Below are 24,390 nucleotides of genomic sequence, written 5' to 3'. Positions count from 1 at the left end.
AGATTTGGGGAGCCGAGTGACCGTGGCAGAAATCTATATTAACATTCTAAATATTTACTAATACACTAAGGAGTCCAGGAGAGCCAAGAGTCGATAGCCGAAAATCGCCAAACATGCAAAACACTTGTCTTATTTACCCCTTTCACAAACAAACTAAAACGTGAACATATTCTCGAGACGAGTGTACCAATATAAAAAAAAAAATAATAATTAAATGTACGTAGCCCGCGAAATTAGAAAATTCACCTTTTTTTTTAGCAAACCTCGTATGTTTTGAAGTTTAACAAAAAATTGTTTTAATACAATTTTCTTAAATAAAACTTTACATAAAATCTTCTTTCTGTAAAATAATTGCAGGCCTGTGTCCGCTTATGGTACAAAAACTCAATATCAGTTTATTTTCAGTTATTTATAAAAAAACCACAACAACAAAAAGAGAAAAAAAAAGAATAACAGGAGACTAGACTAGAAAGGTGGTTTAAAAACAAATATTGGTAAATTTTAAACTTGTTCAAAGTATTTATTTGATTTTACGGCTTTTAACTTTTACTTTATTTTATTTCTTGTTTTCGCCTCCTATTTTCAAATGTTATTTGGATGGAAAAGAAGAAAAGTTTCAAAGCTATCGAAGACGTTGTGTTGACATGACTTGCAGCATGACATTAGAAACATTTTAAAAATAAGTCTGGGTCAATTTTTCGAGTATTCAAAGTATTTATTTGATTTTACGTCTTTAACTTTGACTTTGTCTTATTTTTTGTGAAAACATCACTTCCTATTTTCGAACGTCTTTTGGATGCAAACGGAAGAAAACTTGTTAAGCTATCGAAGACAACTTGCTGACATGTCTTGCGACAGGGAGACATTTAAAAAAAAAGTCTGGGTAAATATTTTGCATGGTGAAGGGAATTGATTTTATGATCGTTAATTTTCATTTCCCCATATAAAATTTGTTTGTGATTTGGGGTAATTTCGATATTGAAGACATAAAAAACTCGCTAAAAACTATGGTACTACAACATTTGAACCCATTTTGACTACTTTTTTTTTTAATTTTAATTTTCAGTAATTTTTTTTTATAAAAATATAGTTCATTCCACAACAAATATCATATAAAACAAAGCTTCAAACTTTATACATTTAGAAGAATTCCATGATATCTCTTGAAACTGCAAAAAATTTCATCAGAATTGACCTCCGTTGGGCACTCGGGCCCGGCGAGACTGACTCTTTCATTTTTAGCATATTTCTGAATTGATTTCCACATATTTCTATTATAGCTAATGAGTTAAACTTCCAGGTAGCTTCCCAAATTTAGTTTTCTATCGATTTATGGATATAAACTTTTAAAAAGGATTCTCGAACACGACTAAAAAAGGAGACCCGGGTGCACGGCCGAAGGTTTTAAAAAAGGTGTCCAAGGGAGGGTAACAAAAACTGGGTATGCAGTTTATTAGCCCAATACATTTTAGTATAATAAAGTGCAATTTGAAGTGGCTCAAAATTTTGGTTGATTTTTGACAATGTTTTCCCCAGAAAATGTTGCGAATCTTCTCGAATTTTTTCGACGGGCGTTTTCAATAGGAGCATAACATTTTTTTTTTAAATAAAAGCAATCGCCCTCTTACATCTTTTCATGATTTGAAAATATGCAAAGGCTTATAATTTTACAAGGTTTATATTTTCAATCAAGCACAACTCATGAACGAGAACATGTGGAAAATGTAGTAGAAAAATCTGGAGTCGGTGTTCGCTGTTTTAAGGGCACTTACTCCAATATTCAGCTGTAATAGTCATCCCATCCAAAAACTGTGCTTAATTTAGTGGTTAAAGAGCCGTTAGCCCATGTAGTTAGTGCTTCTTTTTTTCATCCTAAAATAATTAATATATTTTATTTATAAATAAAAATTAGTGCTTAAACTCAACTGAACATATTCAAAGCTGAATGTTCCTCTAAGCCGCATCTTCTCTGTGCTGGCTCTAAATATGTTATACTATGTCATTATAAAAAATCTTTATTGATTCCGAAACTTCTTCAGTGAAAACTTTGACTGTGGAAATGCGCAGATTTAATGACCCAATTAAGTTTCACACCAGTGGCTTTCATTTGGACAGCAGATTTGGCGAATCTAAATACTAAGCAGAATTCAGCGAGCCCAGCGGACATAAAAGCTACGCATAACAGGCAATTTTAAAACTATATTGAATTGCTACAAATCATTGGAATTTGGTACCTCCGCTTCACATTCGTTATCTCATCGTTCACGTTCCGTGCAAGCTCACTGCAATGAGATAATTCTTCGATGAAAAATCAGTCAAAAAATGGGAACGTCTTGGTTGCTCTCACATATCAAAAGCATGCGGCTCGATAGGCGCATGAAAAGTGAAAGTTTCTCACACATAGTGAAAGAGGCATCCATAGTCATGGAGCTCCTAGCTAAAAAGGAGACATTGTGAATGAGAACCGCGCGTAATATGCCTACACTGGCATTGCTTCGCCGTTTGGAGAAAAATACAAATATTTTTATGTGGAATTCTTATGATAGACTTTAGCACTCCGTCGACGCCTAAATTTAATAAATATAATTTAACTACCAAGCTTTACAACCTTTCGCTTATTCGCACGAAGAATCCAATTCTTGCAGTCAGCCAGCGTTCGTCCTTTCAATTTCCTGCCAGCCCTCACTCAAGTATGTAAGTGCTAGCACATTAAGCACAGCAGCAACAGCTTTATTTGCTGCAATTTTCCAATGCTTAAGGCTCTACCGCCAGCTGCTACAGCAGCAGCAGCATGTCCTTCCGGAGATATCTTTTTTAAAGCGCCACTAATACCAACTAGTCACACACACACTTCGCTACTTCTCACGCTTATTTCCTACCCTTGCCACATATGTATGTACGCATGTATGTATGTATGTATGCGCTTGCATTCAGTGGCATGTTTGCTTTTAAGCCTCCCGCTTAAATAAGTCGGCATGCATGCTCTTGCTCAGTGTTTTTCGTTTTCTTCTTACTGTGGCGCATCCGATTTCATTTCAACTTTTTCCACATACCTACATATTTGCTTGAGTTTTTTCTTGTTTTTGCGCGTGCATAGTTTTGTAAACTACTCTCCAACAGTCTTCTCTTCTTCATGCCATTTTTTAGCAATATATTTTTTCTTTCTACTATTACGTCTGCTCGATGGCAACAGAAACGGATTTTGTGGCAGCATAAAAGGATTTCGTTGCCACACATAGTTGTTTGCTTCTTATTTTTTACTTCATTTCTTACCACACACTCGTTGGCGCTTTTTAATGCCGCAATTTGGTTGTGAATTTTTAGTATATTTTTATTTTAATTTCAGAGTTGTTTTGTTCCCCGCTTTTTTGTAGTTTGCTGTTTGACTTCTCTGCTCCTCTTCTTCGTCCTTGGCCATGCAACATTGTGTCTGCATATTTATGTATTTGTCTGTTTGGTGGCTTGTTGGGTTGTTGGTTTTGGTGTTGGCGGCTAAGGCTGCGTGTAACCGCCTGATGCTGATTTTATTTCGCTCCAGCATCCTGTTCCTCTTTTCGTAATTTGTAAACGCTTTGCGCCACTTCATGTCTGAGATTATTTATGTTGCGCGTGTGTGTAGGTGTGTGTCTAACAAGCAGTTTGTCTGAGTTTAAATTGTAGCTTAATTTTAAGACTTTAATCGGCTTTGCGCATTTCGAAGTGCTTATGAATTCATAATGGTAAAGTATTGAAAAATTGAGGCCATTTCTTCTCCCCATTCCGCCCACTTTCTTATTAGTAGTTTCCCTTACACTCCCAATCTATTAATCCATTTACGACTTTCGCGACAATTTGGCGCGTTCAACATTCAGTTTTGACGCCGACAAACTTTTTTCAGTTGCCACCATTTACTAACTTTTTTGCTTTTGTGCTTTGCATTTAGACTTTGCATCAGTTACCTTGCACCTATTCATTTGGCTGTCAGTGACAATAAATGCCGGCTTTTTGTTCCACACCTTGTTTGCCCACAAAAAACAATGCTGTCAATGCGCCTGCCCAGCAAGGAAAATTTCCAACAGTGGTCCATAAAGTTCTAGTTCGTAACTAGGCTTTTGTGAACTAGACTCCAATTGAACTAATTCTTAAGAGTCCAAATTCTTGAGAAAACTTATATAGTATGATAAATTTTATGTAGGCATACGCTAATTATGTGGAGATTTCGACGAAATTATATATTATTGCCAATTGTTTTTTATGAAATGGAGCTATGCAGTAGTGTTACCGGTTTCCACTAATTGTATCGAAATAAAATATCGATATATATAGAATCACAAGCGAAAAGTATGGACTCTCTTCATTGGTCAAATAGAAAACCAGGTGTTTAGCCTTCGTAAATTTTTTTGTTCATCAAATTTATCCTTTTTTTATTCCTTCATAATACATACGGTTAGATGGCATTTTTAAGAAAAACTCAAAAACTACTATGAAAAAAAAACACCTTCCTGCACATATTATCGGTGCTAGTCGGAGCATAGGACGGAAACAAGGGCTCTCCAAGGATTTCTGTCAGCCATTTTATGTCTTATTTCGTTCCAAGTGGCAGTGTGCATCCAAGTTTGTCGTGGATGGCCTCTGCGCCTGCTTCCTTGTGGGTTCTATTGAAAACCTATTCTATTGGAAACATTGTTGTCTGCTCTACGCTGAGTATGTCCAATCCAGCTCCATTTCCGTCTGCTTATGTGCACAGAGATAAGCCAAGTCTCAGCGCCGTTGGAGGACCGATTTTACGCTGGTATTGAAAATTTTAAGTTATGTTCTTAGTGACAGGATACCAAGGCACTACAGTCGGTTTGGCTTATGGAACGCAGTACGCGCTTGATAAATACGTGCCGCCACATCAGACACTGCGCCACCATCTCTTTTTTTGTTTTTTGCTACCGAGGTACGAGAACTCATTCACATCTTCAAAAATGTTGACGTTTCGTTTGTATTCCGCGGTTATTACCTGCATTTCATTTGGTCGGCAGAAATTCTCAATAGGCTTATGGAAGAATTAATTGAAAGCGCGCACTGGTTGCATATTATAAAACTTCTATCAACTCAAAGCATCCCAGCCCACAATAAATACATTTTATTCAAACGCTTGAATATCTACCATTTTCAGCAAGCTTATAAAACAAATTGTCGACTTGGGGTCTAATAGGCGGGAAAAACATAAAATGAAATTTCTTAGCTCAGTTTAGCAATTCCTGGTACTTTCAGCCATGGAGAGTTGGTCTCTACTAAAGGGTTTTTCATTAAGGGCGGGTAGATGTGCAGAATGTCAATTGTGGCGTTTGCTGTGTGGCACGTAGCGCCGTCCTGCTGGAACAACATGTCGTCTAGGTCCATATGGTTCAATATGGGCCATAAGAAATTGGTTATCATCGTTGTGTAGCGCTCGCTCGTCGTTTTCAAAAAAGTACGGACCAATGACGCCGCCGGCCCAAAATCCACACCAAACGGTAACGTTTTGAGGATGCATTATCACCTGGTGAACCTCGTGTGGATTGGTGTCGTCCCATATACGGCAATTTTGTTTGTTAACACAGCCATTCATCCAAAAATGCGCCTCGTCACTAAAGATTTTTCGCCCAAAACTAGGGTTCTCTTCCAAACGATTCGAAGCCCAGTCAGCGAACAAACGGCGTTGTCTATGGTCATCAACTTTGAGCTCCTGGGTCAGTTGGATCTTGTACGGATCAAGTCCCGACGCAAAATTCGCCAAGTTGAAGTCTGCGAAAGGCCAAGTTTTTGTTCACGGACCGCGGTAATGTTCTCGGCTGATCTTGCTTTCCGTGAACGTGCGGGTGTTGGCTGAATGTTTACTGACCCGGTCGTCTCAAATTTGGCCACCAAACGGTGAAGAGCCGACTTTGAGGGGCCACCACGTCTACCGAAAAATGGGCGCAATGCGCGCAACGTTTGCGTTAATGAACACTCATTTTGATAATAAAGTTTTATCATTTGATCGTGCTGCTCAATCGTGTAACTTGCCATGATGATTTGGCATAAACAACTGAATAATAAACAAAACATTTGACAGATGTCACCAAAACAAAATGGCTGCCACAGGGCGCCAAAATCGACCCGCGTCAATTGAAAAACCCTTTAGTTTTAATAGCTTTGCCAGCGATAATGAGTCAATGGAGCGGGAGGGTCGAGTAATCCGTTTTAGCCTTCAAGTAAAACGAAACTGCTACCATCATTCCCAAATGCGAAAATAAACCTAAATTTTTTCATAGAAAAAAATTAAAATTAGTCGCGGTCTTGAATTCAAATAAACGCCAAAATGATAGAAAAAAGTTAATTCTTTCTTAGAAAAAAATCGAAATTATTCGCGATCTTGAATTCGCATAAATGACAAACATTGCAAAGAAATCAGTAACCTTCTCTCCTGGCTATTTGCGTAAACGCTTATAGATGTGTAGGTGACCTCTCATTGTTTATTTTTGCAGCTTGTTGACTTCTTAATTTGATTTCTTAGTGGCACTAAAAGCAAGAAATAAACTTTGGATGATACTATACAACAACTTGGCTGAATGGATATCAGATTAAATAATTGGTTGGCTGGCTGACCGACTGACTGACTGACTCGTTCGCTTTCGCGAATAGCACTGACTGTCTGCCACGTTATCCGATTTATTTGCATTGTTGACAGCTGCTGTCCCATTCACCGACTGCCGTTACCTTTTTGATTCACCTACCAGTTTTATTTGGCGTTCTAATATTTCTTACTTTTGTCTAACTTCTATTTAACTTTTGCTGAAGACATAAAGTTGTTCAAGTTTTTATTACAAATTTACTCGCTATTGCATTTGTTTTCGTTTTTTTATTTCCTTTTTTTGCGCTGCGTTCGCCTTTTAGCCGCTACGTTTTTGTTGGCCCACTTTTCCCCATTGCTCGCGTACTGAATTAGTTGCAAAGTGTTGCACGTGAGCTGACTTTGGTATTACAAGTGAATACTAACGGCAAACAGATTTTAATTCAAATTTAAATTCATTTAATTTACATTTATTTGTATAAAAATTAGCGATTAGCATAATTAACTGTCATAAATGGAAATATGTAGAATTTATATATTTTTAATCCCTGTTGGGGAAGTCACTATGCGTACGTCGATATTAATTTTACATGCTCATAAGCTTTAGCAGATTAAAAAAATAAAAAATAAAAAAATGTATTTGAAAAGCTTTTAGATTATTAGGATGAAACTATTAGTAATATTTCGGCATCCATTTTCGCTGCCCGGTAAGGATAAAATTCATTAAACTTGTATTCTCTAAACTTAATTTTGGTAGAGATTTTCTGTGTCTAGCATTTATAGTCAAATAAAATGACCGAGCAAGCTCATAAGTATTGAGTCTCTAAGAGTTTCATAACGGTTAACGAAAAAAGAAATGTAGATTCTTTTTTTCAAATGTGGCAGAAAACACCCAACGCCGTCGACAAAAAAAAATGTCAAAAATTAATACGATTTTTGAATTACTTCAAATTTGCACTTTATTCTACCAAAACTCAATGGGCTAACCCGGTATAAACTAAACTGAATACCCGAAATTTTTCTGAAAACTCTGATTTTTTTTAAGTGTAAACATTTATTTTGACTTAGCAAATGCGAAAGATGACATAAAACAAACGGCATCTATATGTCACTTTTGAAAGACCCTTTATGGAACTCACTGAAAGACATTCCCGCCCAATCAGAGCACAGATAAATTTACAAATCTTAGCGCTTATTGAGTAAGTCCATGAAGAAATTCAAGGCGACGTCCTGCAATTTTCTCATACCAAACATTAACTGACAACTTCTTTCACAAATCATGCCAGCTGGTTTTTTCTCGAGCGTTTGTAACTATTCCTTTGATATGTCCTATCCACAAAGCCGCTGGGCCTTCTACAGCACTTATTGCCTATGTCGCACAACTCATCGTCCCATCATCTGCGCTATTCGCCTTCGCCAACGCGTAAAAGCTCTCATAAATCTTCCACAGCATCTTTCCTTGGAACACTCCAAGAGCCTTCTCATCGTACACCATGAGAATTAGCTGAATCGCTTTTTTCTCAATTAATTCGCTTTTATTGATCTATCATTCTGCTGGAGAAATATTTACACTAAGCATATGACGACTTAAAGCGACTTTACATAAAGCATCACAAATTTTCTTCCAAAAAAAAATCCTTTTCGCTAGCCACACTTTGCTTTCTGCTAAATAACAAGAAAATTCAGATTAAAGCCCAGCCACAAAATCCTTATTAAAGCAGTTTCGACCCCCTTCGCGCCAAATACAAATAATATTGTATGCAAATTTTAATGCAAAATCAGCATCACAAGCACCACTTCACCCCAGCGCACAGAAAAATGTCGTTGACTCAAATTCAGAAATGAAAGGAACACACGCGCGGCCACGCGGTACAAGCTCGTAATTGCATTTATGTGTTTAAAATATTTTTAAGTACTTCTTTCTGCCACTTTTCTTTCACACAAACACACACATACACATACACACGAAGAGCTCTCCAGTGCTCAGGTTTTTATATGCTTCAGTGGTTTAAGAGACTGTTTTTTTGCTTCTTTTTCTTCTGCTGCTTTCTTTTTTACCCTTCTGAATAGGTGAGAATGCTACGAATTTGTTGTCATTAAGTACAGCAACAATTACTGCAAGCATAAGCAGCAACGTCAACAATTTTATGCATTCATATTGCTGATGAATAACATTATTAAGTCGCCACACAGTCAACCATCCTCTTTCCTTCCTCGCTTCCTTCCATCTCCGCATTCTTTCTTATTCAGCTTTTAAGGAGATATTCTACAATTTGCACAGATGACTGGTTCAGATTATTTACAGTAGTGGTCTTTCATCAAACAGGAAGACTTTGGTTAATATTGCCTGTGGCCAGTCGGTTTGCCTTCCAGCGCCCAGCCACCCAGCAGCCGGTAGTTGCGGCCTTATTAATGCTGTTGTTTCAAGCGCCGCTTCTTCGCTTTGCTGTATTCTGTTCAGCAGCTGCTGATGCGCGCATCAGCATCATTCCGACTCATCACCAGCTCTGTTGCTTTGCTTTTGACGCTCCATTCACAAGCTTTATTACATTTCATTAATTTAATTAAATTTTATTCTGCTCATTTATCTCTGGTCCTCCGCTATTTTTCTGAGGCCTTTTAATTTATCTATTCGAAGCTTGTTCGTGACGTTCACGTTGTGTTCTTGTTGTTGTTTTTTTTACTATTACTTTTTATTGCTATTATTTGCGTTAATAAGGAATCGCAACAAAACAAAACAATGACCATGGCGGCCACAACAGTCAGCGCTGAATATGAAAATATGGTTTGCGCTCGTTGAGGCAAACAGCCTCCAGTCGATTTCAAGTCATTCCACGAGCAGCCGTTCCACAATTTAACATTAACTTCAAAGCGATTGAGTCGTATTCTCAAAGGCGCTAATGAGTTGTAGACGTTTGTTATTCAGGTTTTCGTTTAATCTTCTTCACTTTGCGCTTTTCTCCGCAGCTGCGCCACTTTCTGGCTCTGGTTCTTTCTCCGCAGCCTGTGTTTTCCTGTCTAACTCACCTGATGCGGATTGTTTTTCCTTCTATCACCAGCGATTGCGCGGTTGCGGTTGTTTTTTCGCTAAATTTATCTTCATTAATTGTTTACATTGTTTGCTCAATTATTTATCGCACAACTTCTGCGCTCAGCATTCTTTAGCGTATAATTTACCACTTTAAGTACTTCCTCCATGGCATCTAAAATGCTTGCTCCTCAATTTTTCAACACAATTTAAATTAAAATGCCTTTGGGTTAATTCTGAATTGTAGCCATTTTGGCTATCAAATTGCCCGAACTTTGCGTGCTCGCTTTTGATTGCTTCCTTCGCTAGCAGTTGGTTGCTACTTTTCTTCTATTTTATGTTTTTTTTTTTTATTTTAAATTGTTTTATACTTTGGCGTATCCTTTTTTTGAGTTGACTTTTTTTTCATTTTTTATTCAACGTAATCGCATTCTGCCCTTTTCATGTGCTGCCCATTCGTTTCCTCATTAAATTTTCGCTTTCGTTTTTCTTCTCCAGAACATCCGCATTTTTGCGCGTCCAGCTGCTGCTACTTTGTGAGCTTTTGTGCTCCATAATCAATGTCGCATGAAAACGATTTTCTTGTCTCATTTCAAGTCCCAAATTTTTTTCTATTTTCCTCAATCCTTTACACATTCACTGCGTCCGTTAAAAAATGTGTTTCCGAATTTTGTTCTTGTTCGGTATACCTGCAGATTCTTGTTTTCTGTTGGTTTCTTCCTGTTTTTATGCTTTCTGCACTTTTTGCGCAAATTTTGGGGTTGTCGAATTTATGGAACACTTCCTGTTTTCCTAATTTCATCAACAAATTCCTAATGGTATTTTTGGGCATCTTTTTATCTGTTCCATTGTTGGCGGTAGAGAAGACTGAGAAATATTTGCGCTTGCTAGTAAACATAAAATAGGTGAAGTAAAAAATTTGTACCATTTTTTTTTTTCAAATATCTCTAGTAAGTCATATCTCACGATGTATACACCGACTACATGGCGATTTAAAGCCTTCAAACAGAATGCTCTTTGACAATTTTGTATTTTGTCGAAGCCAGTTGACGTTACAGCGTTCCGAAATGAAGGCAAAAAGGAGTTAATTGAATACCTTCTTTAGTGCCACTGCGAACATTGGTGGAAAGTCAGAGCAGGCGGGCAAAACACGTAGTTTTTATAGAAAGCAAATATGGAGCAACAAAGCGATGATGAATATCCAATGATTCTAGTCTAGTAACATGGAAGTTGAAATTGCGACACGCTCTGATAGCTCAAAGGTGAAATATTGTGATAAAATCATTGAAATCGTGGAGTTGGACCGATCAGTGAGCATTTATTCCATTACCCAACAAAAGAAAATCGCCCAGAAAACACTTTGGAACTGTTTACAGAAGGTTGGTTTCAAGGAAAAGCACGGCCGAATTGCTGTCAGCGATTCTTTGCTGAAAGGTGCAGAAATCGATCTACTTTTGAAGCGGATGGTAAGTAATGAAGAAAAAGAGATTGCCCTACATTCTACGAGGTAACTAGCAGTGAAGATTTTGACTGGAAAAACGCTTGAGCTTAAAAAGCTTAGTCTCAAAATAGTCGAAAATAGTCTTCAGTCTCAAAATAGTCATCAAAAATACACCCGTACTTGGTCTATGTAGGTACAGTAGAAAGTTCAGTTACATCTGGAACTCGAAATATCGACAAGTCCTGCTGCTAGCAAAGTAAGCAGAAGAGTAGCCAACTTTCAGTGAATCTATGAAAGTTGGAAAAACATAGCGCACCTCTTTCGATTAAAATACAAGGAGTAATGATACTCTGTTATAAACTGGTTGGTTTTGAGTTTTTTATGGTGTGCTAAATAGTAAAGTAACTATTTTGATTTAAAGACCACTGATTTTTTATTCAAGTTACGTACCGGCTCCTCTCTAACGCTCCCTTCAGTTGTCGGAAACAGCAAAAACATCTTACACAAGCGCTGTGTCAACTTAAAGTTTTGCGCAAATAGTTTTGCTCCCTTCTTTTTACAAACTTCAAGTGTGAACGTGTGCTGGAGACTTTTGACGTTTGTTTAATTTGCCCGCAACTGCCAATTTCTGTGGCACTTACTGTTCCCTGGCTCTCTTTTTCCCCCCTCTCTCTATCACTCACTGTAGCCAAAAACTTTTACGCTTGTCAACAAGACAAATGTACAAATTTTCGTTAGGGATGTATTTATTTTTTCGGAATATACTTTTTTAACAAAATATTTATACCCGCATTTTGACTTTATATCGACAGAAGATACTTGAAATAGTTGTTAAAATACATTCGGCTGACTAGGAATTTAGGCATTTTAAACAAATCATATAATTTCTTTTATCTCAAACATTTTTCTAAAATCACGTAATTTTTTTGAATTTTTATGGTAACCTTAATTAGCTAGAAATTATGCTATGCGGACGGTTGCCCAGCTTGGGATAAGAATTAGTTCTCTGGATAATCTTAAGCGTTTTGTAATACAAGAATTTTATTTAAATCAGAAAAAATCTATATCTCATTAGGGTAAAACGCAAATATTTATCCAATGATTTTCAGATAATAAAGTAAAGACACAAAAATAAACTTCGCTGAAGGTGATCAAACATTTTCCGGACCAACCGCCAGGTGACGCTCTAAGGCAAATGATTTGAGATCTGCGGGTTTTTGTTAGGTTGGTATGAATTTAATGAAAAAAAGATCTGGGTTGATATCGCCAAATATGTGATTTCCAAGGCTGAATCCAGCCCAACATTCATAAATCGCATTATCAAACATTACTGGAGACATAACGTGGGTTTATGAGTAAGACACGTAATCCAGACATCAGGGGAGGGAGTGGAGAGCTCCGAATGAATCGAGACCGTAACAACCACGCCGTTCTGAGTCAAAAAGAAAGTGATGCTTACGGTTTTTATGGAAGACAACGGTACTGAACACCATGAATTTTTACCTTACCAGTTAATAAGGACTATTATTTAGGCGTTTTGAGACGTTTACGTGAAGCAGTTCGCCATAAAAGAAAGGATTTTTGGAAAAACAACTCGTGGATTTTGCAATATGATAACGCACCGCCGAATAGTGCCATTATTAACTGTGAACTTTTGACCAAGAGCGAAACGAAAACCATCCAACAGCCATCGAATTCAGCTGATATAGCTCCCTGCGATTTTTTTCTGCCTAATCGAGTCATAAAACCACTACGGGGAACCCGTTTTAAAAGCCGAAAGAAAGTAATGGTAAATCGAAGACGTCTCTGCTGGCTATACCGAAAATAGAGTTCCAGAAATGCCCCGAGAGCTGGATTAAACGCTGGCATAATGCGCTGCAGTTCATGGGAAGTACTTTGAATGCGAGAATATCAGTTTTGAAGAATAAATATGTATACTGAATTTTCTGAATATTATCCGTGAACCTTTTGACTAAAAGAATCGGAAAGAAATTCTTCTTTCTTAAAGTGCAAATAAAGCGTTTTTCAATAGGTGCGCTTCAACTTTTTTCCGATAGGGAGGGCGAACGCCGCAATATTTTTTATTTTTCGCTTGTCGTTTGTAAACTTCATTAGTGTACATTTCATCATGGAACGCTACACACTTGAGCAACGATTGCAAATCGTGCAAATTTTTTATGAAAATAATCGTTCTGTTGCTGCTACTTTAAGAGCATTAGGGCCATTTTATGATGAAGCTCACTTTTGGCTCAATGGCTTTGTCAACAAGCAAAATATGCGTTACTGGGCAGAAAGCAATCGACACGTGAGTCATGTGGCACCGTTGCATCCCGAAAAAATCACACAGCACACGCTACAATTGATTTGTTGAAGAGGGTCCAGAAATGGACCGGTCGAATGGCCGCCGCGTTCGTGTGATTTGACGCCTCTAGACTATTTTCTTTGGGGTTATATGAAGTCATTGGTCTACAGTAACAAGCCGGCGACGATTTGTGAGCTCAGAGCCAATATTGAACGCGAAATTGCTGGAATTTCGGCCGATTTATGCAAAAGAGTGGTCGAAAATTGGGTTCAACGATTGGACTTCGTAAAACGTGCACGCGGTGGTCATGCAAAAGAAATCGAATTTCATACTTAAATGTATATGTTCAAACTCGATAATAAAAAAAAATTAGTTAAAAAAGTCAAACCGTTTGTGTTTTATTCAAAAAAAAAGTTGAAGCGCTCTTACTGAAAAACGCTTTAGTAGACACATTTGCCCTTTGACCTTTAATATTACGAAGTCTGGCCGTTATTTTCAACTTTGGCAGCGTACTTTTTAGTTCCAAACTCTCCAGTTTTTATTACCCATTTTTGTATGTAACATAAAATGAAATCTGAAAATAACTCGCATAAAAAGTGAACCGATTAAAAAAAAAATCATTCGCACTGTGCTAGTCATTGCAAAACGTTTTCTCCTTTAGATCTCCCGATAAAAAGAGGTTGTCTGTAAAGTCGGTTTACTGACGATAGTTTAACGTGATAACGTCATAAGAAAATACTGATTGAATGGTTGCATTTTTCAAAAGAAAATTTTAATTTTATTTGTTTGATAGATATTTTGTATTGATATAGAGAATGAGTTAACATTAACATAACATAATATACTTTGACATAACATAACATAACATAACATAACATAATATAACATAACATAATATAACATAACACAACATAACATAACATAACATAACATAACATAACATAACATAACATAACATAACATAACATAACATAACATAACATAACATAACATAACATAACATAACATAACATAACATAACATAACATAAAATAACATAACATAATATAACAAATTACCCCGTATTAAAGCACTTATCAACAGCTTTCATTTGATACCCATATTGTACATACACAACCAAAGGTTACCCGGGTCCACGTTTTGACCTATATCTCGAGACCCCAGTCACGGAGCGGCATGAAAAATACTCTTTACTAAAGCATTCACCAACAGCTTTCATTTGATACCCATATTGTACATACACGTCCGAAGGTTACCCGGGTCCACGTTTTGACCTATATCTTGAGACCCTATCTACCAATAGGTATTCAAACTATACGGAAATCATCTTCAATACCTACTTAACAATGTGTGTAAGTTTGGTTTAATTCGGTTCAATGACACGGCGGGTCCACGTTTTGGGATATATTTCGAGACCCTAGTCATCAATAGGTATGAAAATTACCCCGTATTAAAGCACTTATCAACAGCTTTCATTTGATATCCATATTGTACAAACACATTCTAGGGTCCACGTTTTGGTCTCTATCTCGAGACCCTAGTCACGGAGCGGATGGAAATACTCTGAACTAAAGCATTCACCAACAGCTTTCATTTGATACCCATATTGTACATACACGTCCGAAGGTTACCCGGGTCCACGTTTTGACCTATATCTTGAGACCCTATCTACCAATAGGTATTCAAACTATACGGAAACCATCTTCAATACCTCCTTAACAATGTGTGTAAGTTTGGTTTAATTCGGTGCAAAGACACGGCGGGTCCACGTTTTGGCATATATTTCCAGACCCTAGTCATCAATAGGTATGAAAATTACCCCGTATTAAAGCACTTATCAACAGCTTTCATTTGATACCCATATTGTACATACACAACCAAAGGTTACCCGGGTCCACGTTTTGACCTATATCTCGAGACCCCAGTCACGGAGCGGCATGAAAAATACTCTGTACTAAAGCATTCACCAACAGCTTCAATTTGATATCCATATTGTACAAACACATTCTAGGGTCCACGTTTTGGTCTCTATCTCGAGACCCTAGTCACGGAGCGGCATGAAAAATATTCTGGACTAAAGCATTCACCAACAGCTTCCATTTGATACCCATATTGTACATACACATCCGAAGGTTACCCGGGTCCACGTTTTGACCTATATCTCGAGCCCTATTTCCAAAATAAAATATAATCCATGTTACTCGTGGAGGATGTAGCTTTCGAATGGTGAAAGAATTTGGAGTTCATTCAATGCAATGAGCAAGGTAACTACATATGAGCAAGGTAACACTAATGAGTAAGGTAACACTAAAGAGCAAGGTAACACTAATGAGCAAGGTAACTACATATGAGCAAGGTAACACTAATGAGCAAGGTAACGACACATTTTTTCGTGCGTGCAGCCTGTTAAATCGAATTATAAGACGTTATCACGTCAAAAAGTAAAAGTCTATTCAACTTTTACTGGAATACAATTTATGCGAGAGAGGTTCTTTTTAGAATTTTTTTTAATTTATTGAAGATAGAAACTGTCAAAACCCTGGCATCAATGAATCTCCGTTAAACGCATTCCAGCAGACTTCGAAATAACTAACTTCAACTTCTAAGCTTGCAAATCAGGGCATCCCTAGTGCTATTACAAATCGACGTACTTATGTGCATTTTTACGTACTCTAGCATGTTTTGGTTGCTCGATTTTTTCCTGTCTTTGCCCGTAAGTACTCCAACTTCTTCTAACGCAGCAAGCACTTAAAGCATTCTTTTAAGTTTAGCTTTAACCAGCCTCACTTTTTTGCTTCTGTAGCGTTTTTTATTTAAAACTTTTTCGCTAGCTTTTCCCACTGCGAATTTCAACAAAACGTTTCGCGCTTAATTAGCGTAAATGAAGAAGAAAAGCCAGTTTGTTGTGAAAAGCAAAAGGAGAAGCGAAGAAAATAAAACTGAATACAAAAGCAAAAATTACTAGCAGCACAGCTGAGATAAGTGCAGAAGCTCCAAGCTACGCCCCAAAGTAGTCGGCGGCGGCGCGCATCGTGCAGGCTGGTGAAGGTAAAACTTTGTTGAAGAAAAAAGTGCAAATTAAAATTAAATTGCACTTAAAACTTGACTAGCGATGGCGACAACAGTTGGCCAAAGTTGTTTTGCAGCGTGGAGATGCAGAGCAAACAGGAAATCTTTCGCGCGCATACACACAAGGAAGCAATTTTCTATTTCTCTATTATAGTAAAAGTGGTAGTATTCTTGTTTTTGTAGATAGTAAATTTTCAAGGTGTTTCTCTTTCTTTGAATGCGTTAGTTAAAAGTTTTTACGCCACTGATTTAGACTTTTATATTTGTATTTGTTGAAATTTTATAGCTCTGCTTATCTGCTTCGAAGTTTTACAACATTTTCTGGAGTCCTTTGGTGTCTGAGCGTGTGCTGTTTGTGGTGAAATTCGGAAATGGAATGTGAAAAAATAATAATAATAATAAAAAACTTGCATTTGTGTCAAATATTAAATAAAATCACGCCACCCGTCTATACCACTTTCCGATCCGGTATACTGCGAGTTACATGGGAGACATTTTAGTGTGCTAAGAAAACACAAAAGACCGAAAGACTGGAGAGCGTAGAGTTTGACGGCTTTTCCAATAACATGCCGACTTATAGAAGATTTTAAGCCCACAGAACACTTAAATAATTTGTTATTATTCCTCTCAAACGTGCAGTTCCGCATGACGCGCTTCTCACCCAACTGAGACACGGGCAATAGCATGCAATAAAAATGATATGGAACCTGTATAACATACTTGCTAAGCCCTTCGAATCAGTTTTTTATCCAAAAAGCAGTTGTCTACTTATAAGCAGTTGGGTGCGAATTTGATATAGTAGAAAGTAAATGAGTATCCATTAGCTGAGACCGCGCTAGTTCCCTCGACAGCTAGTTTTACGTTACCAAAAAGACCCGGATTTATAACCCGCCAAGGACTGTCACTTCAGCAGCATTCCATGGACATGTATGGGAAATATTTATGCTGCTATAACAACAAAAACCGAGTTCCGTTTTCTCCGTACAGTTTGATGTCAGTGTGATAGAGAATAAACTCTTTTGAACCCTTTATCTCTCTTTAGGGCTAATCGTTGATCTCAACATATTATAGCTGAGTTAAGACCCCACGATAATTTGACTTTGAAGATCCTAAGAAGCGCAACTTGGAACTTAAACAGAAGTTGAATAGCAAAGTTCGTTCAAACAGGAAAAAAATATAAGTCCCTCATCAGTCCGTGATATCAAACGGCGAGATAATTATCGATCTACTAATCAAGGTGGAATGTGTATCCTTAGTCTGAGTGAGAAAGGTCAAATGAAAATAATAATAAATATTTGCGATGCACTTTAGTCCAGTAAGCTCCCACAGCCATTAATTAACAAAATAAGCAAAAAAATGTGTGATTTTTATAAAATTTCTAAACTTTGCCCATTAATTAAATAAAAAGAGTTAAAATTATCAAATTATTTATTTAAAATAATTAACGCATTCTGATGTCACATTTAACCCTTTCACGCCCGCTCCTAAAACATTTTTTTTCTTACAAAATTCCCTGATTAATTAACTTCAAACCATATTTAAAGTTTTCAGTTTCCAGACTTACTCTATTTTTTTTTTTGTTTATCTATAAAAATGTATACAGCATAAGTTAAAAAAAACGATATTGGCACGAAGCTTTCGGCTGCAAAAATAAATATAAAACGTTAGCAGTGAAATATTTGGGAATTGTTGTAAATCGCGATTTTTAACTTAATAACCGGGCTTCGCTGCTGCTCAATAAATTTTGAAATAATCTCTTTCTCTTCATGTAGCTAATATTTGTCATAAGTTTGCCCCAATTGGGACCGTAAATACGATTTTTAGACATATCTCAACCCCAGCGCAGCCTATCGAGTCAATTTTGGATGATGCTCCTTATGTGTAGCTAATATATGTATCAAATTTCTGTCAAATTGGACTTTAAATCCCTTTTGTAGATATATCTCACCCCCCGCGCCACCTGACTGAACCTGAACTAAAGCGGTTGGCTACTTTGCAGTTTGCAGACATACGCGGGAAAAGGAGTAAAGTTTTATACATAAGATTATGCTTAAAACTGCGTACCTATTTCTTCACATTTTATTTCATAAAACTAAATCGGTAAAATTCTTTCCAACTTTTTGTTTTCTTACACTAAAATTACTTCACATGCGATTTGCCTGCCGTCGCTTTGAAAATTGCCTCACAATTTCGATAGTTACTATGTAACTCTTATGTTTTTGTCATTCTCTTGACTATAATTGAGCTTTAGAGTGTGGATTTTGTACCGCTTATTGCTTTTATGTCCACCTGTGTTGAAGATCATAGGAAACACAAGTTCGAAAGCCTTTTATATGAAAGAAAATGCTGAACAACTCAGTGAAAAAAAAAATTGTGAAAAATCAGCGAGAATTTTGAGCCACTTGAAGCTTGAACTTTGTTATACTAATATTGAATGGGCTACAAAATTACATACACAGAATTTTTCTAGAGATTCTGAATAAAAAGTAAGCAAGAGTTCTTTTTTGTTTTGAAACTTCTCCAATTTTTTTTTTTTTAATTTTGCGGAAAGTTTGAAGCTTTAGGTGATTTTTGTTGTAGAATGCACTGTATTTTTATAAAAACATAAATAAAAATTTTTTTAATTGAAACAAATTACTAAACCAATTAAAAACAATAAAAAAAAAATTACAAAATGATAAAGACATAACAAAATTATAAAAACATTATAAAAACAATTATTCGAACTTTTTAATTCCACGCGCTCCTATTATTTTGAACACACTTTAACTTATAATAAAGATCGAAGTTGCTTATAACCAACTTTCGGAGTGAAAAGGTTAATGATTATTATTATTATAATTAATATATATTATTTTTTTTTTTTTTTTTTTTTCAATTTAATCAAGTGCATTTTCCAACCTTCTGTACATTAATATTTTATATATTATATAATATTTAATTTATTATCTGCTTTTTTATTTCCATTCTATGAATTTTATTTTTTTGTTTTTTTTTTGTCAGCAAATCCACAGCATTCTTATTATTCAAATTACAATAGTTTCATTGCTTTTTTCAATAATATTTGCCCCGCATACATCGCACCATACAACTTTTCCGCCTCTGTTTTTCACTAAACTTTTTTCAGTCGCGTTTTAATTAGAAATCATGCGTTAAATGAGCAATTCAAAGAACACAAATATTTACGCAACACAAAGCAGCCACGGATTTTTTTAGCAAAAAAATTTAAATATAAAGAACAAACAAATTCTGCTGTGATTAATTTCATCGCTTACTGATCTCTTTCCCCTCCACCACCAGCACCAATCATAATTCAATCGCGCTGCTCATTTATAATGCTCTGTTTATTTGCTCAAATGGCTCAGCAATAAATTGGGTAGGCACGATTTTTCCAAATGCATTTTAATGCCTGTGCTTTGTTTTGTTATTGTTATTGCCGATAAATGAAACTTGCACCATTTGTGGCTGTCAGCTGGTGTGCTTTCCCACCTAGCAGTAAATTTATTACATTTGCAGTTAACTAACCTCCGCGCTCTCTACAAATCTCACCTTCACCCACTACCCTAGCCACCCTCATCGCTGACTATCAATTGCAGCTCAATTTATTCGCTGTGAATTCACTTTGATTGCTTCGTTTGTTTGAGCATTGCATTTGACATTGTTGCTGCATAGCCCATGCATTCACTCAACTACTTGAACAGCCTGCGGACACTTGAAGCTGGCAGGCGCCTATGGGGCCTCTTTTTTACATCAACAACAATGTTTGCACGCAGCTTCACTCTCTACGCCACTCCCAATCTAAATCGTCTATCAACTCATACATCCATCCATCCATCGCTCAACTCCGTTCAATGTTCGTATGTCCACTTGTTCGCCTGTCGGTCTGCATGTTCGTCTCGTCTCGTCCATGCTCATGTCCATCTCACGTTTTATGATGCATTTTGTATGCCATTTAGTTTTTATGTGTTTTTCCTCTTTTCCAACTTTTTATTGTTGTCTGTTATATGCTCGCTGGCTGACTGGCTGACTGACTGACTGACTGACCTCTCCCCATCTCATTCGTACTCTCTTATCTCCTTTTCCCCGCTTACGCTTCATCAGTGCACTTCCTTTTCAGCTATAATTTATTATTGTTTACTCTCGTACGTGCGTAGCACATTGGCATTTATGGTTTCATAGAACCAATATGTTAGCACCCATATTTTTATGAAAATATTTATAGTCGTCGTGTGTCGGTAAATATTGTGCTCTGTCTCTGTGTTGAAGGTCATTTGCGCCTAAATTGAATATGAACTCAATTTTTTATGCGTTTTTATTACAAATTTATTTGTTGCTTAAAATTGTTCTTGGGAAATACGTATTTGTATGTATGTATGTATGTAAGTCAAGTTATGACCCGGTTGAAGCTCTGTCGAAAAGCTACAATGGAGATATTGCATTACACAGAAATTGACTTTTGATACGTCGTAAACCGAAATTGGAAAATATTTGCTTTGAAATAAGAAACAAATCATTAGCAAAACGGCAATTCCGTATGAATAATAAAATTTCAAACTGGTGATCGGCCATTGTTCACTGTAGCTGCATATCATTTACATACGAGTACATACATATAGAAAAGTGCCCTAACCACTCTTAATTCGAACCCCTGCGATTTCTTTTCATATAAAGCCGGTTGCAGAGTTATAAGCACACTACTATTTTTTTATTAAAGTATAGTTCAAAGTACAACAAAAATCATTTCACGTGAAGTCTCATACTTTGAACACAATTTTTCAAAAATTCATCAAAATTCTCATCAAATTATTGACCAGAATTTGAGAATTTATCTGGGTAAGCAGTTTTATAGTGCAATAAATTATAGTATAACAAAGTGCAACGTTTAAATGAGTACAAAATACCGTTGATTTTTGACATTTTTCTTTCGCCATTGACATTTGTTTTTTAACATTTTTTTTTTTTGATATATTTTTTTCTTCCACACAAAGTAAATGCTCGAATCTGGAAAATTCTCACAGGTCTAGCTATCTCTATCTCTGTCTCTATTCTAATTCATCTCTTTCTCTCTGTCACTTCTCTTCTTTCCTCCTTGACTGTCAATCTTTTTACCTTCCAGAGCTTCAAGTATAATTGCAATTTGCTTTTTAGTCTGAGTGTTTTAGGAGTTAAGATTCTCTCGGTGCTTCTTGGCTCGCCCTTTTCAAATTTAAATTTAAATGCTGGAATTTTTTAAATGAAAGAAAAAGCCCAGCACTGTCACTAACAAAAATTTTGATTAGGCACATTTGTGCCAGTAATTTTTCCCATTTTAAGGGCAGTTCGGATATAATTTTTATGGCATTACATTTAGCTCTTCCTTTATCTGTCAAATCAATACAAATCTCTATGTCGTTTTATGCGTCGTTTTCGTTTTGAAAATAGGAATGTAGTGGCTGAGGAATGATTGCAAGGTTGTTTTAGGCGAATATCACGGAAAATCACAAACAAGCATCGTCGTATGAGCTGGAATAATATAATGATGACTAACAAATGCACAAGTGGACAATTCAGAGCGTTTTTCATTCTGCTCCACGTAGATAAATAGTCTATAAATTCATACTACTATTCCCCATTGGCAGCACAATCTTCAGGCAAGAACTCACGAAGCACCACGCCAAACAAAATCGAAGAAAATAGTGAGCAAAACCTTCACAATTTTCCGAGCTTGTCACGCTTTTTTCGGTCTTGACTCTCCTGGCCACTTCCATTGGGCTGATTGCGCTTCGACTTCGATGTCATAAACTTATACCCGTGTCAGGTCCTCAGGATCCTTTTGATCGTCGCTGACTTTCTTTCAATCGCTCGAGATTCACTCACATCACGGTTCTTTTGGTAAAAATTTTGCAAAAAATCGCCAAGCACACCAATCATCACATGAAACTTTTATATGAAAAACGAGGCTTTGAGTTAAACAGTGCTAAATTCAGGTAAACTTCTTTCGTCAAAAGTTCACAGGCAGGTATTTCCAATAGCAATGGGTCAATGTTCACTGGCGACCACATTATTTTGGCGGCATCTGTCAAGCCTGTATATATTTCAGTTACTGACACCAAATCAGCATGGCGAACAGCGTGAAAAAATTATAAAATTTGAGAGCGCGTTACTAAAAACATGGGGATACTGCAACGAGGGATAGTGTCGCAATTTAAAACAGTTCAGTCAGCTAACATCTACGAGTATAGACAAATGAACGCCAAATCAGCTAAGAAAAGTATGCTGATGAACTCGACCTTTCGCAGACTTCAACATAGAGAAATTTGCAACTTGTCTTGGGCCTTTACCTGCACAAGATCGTGCTCGATCAGAAGCTCAAAGCTGATGATCAAACAAAAACAAAACGTCGCTTGCTCGCACTGGCCTTCGAAGCGTTTGTAAACGAACTTCAGTTTCTGCCGAATGGTCATCTTTAGCGGTGAGGCTAAGTAGGCATAAAAATCAGAATAAATTCTAGCATTTAAATGCAAATAAGTTGCGAAACATGGCACATAAAAAAGGCACTAAAATACAGAGGCGAAAAAAATCGCAGACCGCCTCTTCACTGACGCAATTTTCGCATAAGTGTACCATTTCTCATACTTCTTCGGCAAATTATATAATTGGATTTTTTTTAATATATTTTATGATGGTATAGGTGAGTATCGGCGTAATTCATATGCTTCCCCCACTCTGTGTACACTTTCGATTTGTTATTCTATACTTTGTTTGACTTCATTTCAACCCACTTGTGCTGCGAACTTTACTAATTTTCATGGTACTGTATTTATTTACCTACTGGGCATTAGCGAAGGTCAAATTACGAATTAAATCCAAAATTAAACAACCAACAGCCTGGAAAAGAGACAGAAGAAAGTGATATAAACAAAATAGGTAGAAAATGTAAAATAAAAAAAAATATAGGATAACCAAGGAAAAAGTTATTTTGAATGGGGAGGATATACAGCGAAGCACAACAAAGCAAGAAAAGTATAGAAAAAGTACAGTAAAGTATAGCGAAAATCTAAGAGAACTAAATATTCAGCAACAAACTGTTAGAAACTGAAAAAATACTTTTATGCATTTAAATAGAAGGAGAAATTTTCCTTAATGGAAAGCGAAAAGTTGTTGGCTTTTATCGCCAACAAACATGCACGACGCTGTCAACGCTGCAAGGATATTTGTATGTGCATAAAAGTATGTTGTATACAGCGAGTGCCAGGTGTCTAGTGGCAAAAGGGCGATTTGAAAAAAAGAAACAAAAACAAAAAATTGTGCAAAAGGATGTACTGCACACTAATAGTTATGACCGTAAACAGGCAGGTGTTTTTATGTAGGCAAAAAGCAAAAAGTCGGTGGAAAAACAGCACATGGCACGGGTATGAATGGTAGTGCCAAGGCAGGCTTTTACAAAAGCTATAAGAATAGAAAAATAAAAATGCAAATACAAATACAAATACAAGCAGGACAAGTAAACGGAAGCCTAAAAACAAAGACTGTGGAAAAACTTGGCTGCTATTTTCCGGTAGTTTTATATTACTTTTTTTCGTGTTTTCTTTTTTCATTTTTAGAAAAGCTTTTGTTTTCATGTCAGCCAACAAATTAAGCCAGCGCGCTATCGAAACCATTTTTCAAGCCAATGCTTTTGTAATTTTTTTTTGTTTCTACATGAAATGGGTATAAGCATAGATGGGCATGAATGTGTGTGTGTGTGTTGCGTGCGACGATTTTCCTATTTACTTATATGGCTTTTACTTTTGCGATTCGTTTTTGGCATGCCAAGCAACGATTCTTAATGAAATTGGCGTGTTGTTGTTGCTGTATTACTATGCATGTTTTTTTTTTGTTGTTGGTATTGTTGGTACTTTCAATTGAGTCAGTGTGTTTTCATGTTGGCGCAATTACAAGAAAATGCGAATTGTGCCAGGGTCCTTTTGTTCGAATGCGCACACACATACAAGTGCATGCATATACAG

At 36.6% G+C, this 24,390-nt stretch overlaps 1 protein-coding gene across 6 annotated transcripts in view; it reads right to left on the bottom strand.

Annotated features, from left to right (window-relative positions):
- LOC128866556 (7SK snRNA methylphosphate capping enzyme bin3) overlaps positions 1–24,390 on the bottom strand; it is a 180,235-nt gene that overhangs the window by 31,091 nt on the left and 124,754 nt on the right. Inside the window, exon 1 of one of the 6 annotated variants that reach the window (XM_054107385.1) lies at positions 19,678–22,575. The exons of the other annotated variants lie outside the window; for them this stretch is intronic. The gene's annotated coding sequence lies outside the window, so the exon portion shown is untranslated. Of the gene's footprint in view, positions 1–19,677; positions 22,576–24,390 lie in introns of those variants that run through there. 6 annotated transcript variants of the gene reach the window in all.

This window comes from Anastrepha ludens, chromosome 6 (assembly GCF_028408465.1).
Source record: "Anastrepha ludens isolate Willacy chromosome 6, idAnaLude1.1, whole genome shotgun sequence".
NCBI lineage: Eukaryota > Metazoa > Arthropoda > Insecta > Diptera > Tephritidae > Anastrepha > Anastrepha ludens.
The sequence above is the reverse complement of the archived record's forward strand: the minus strand, read 5'-3'. Positions and strand labels throughout refer to the sequence as shown.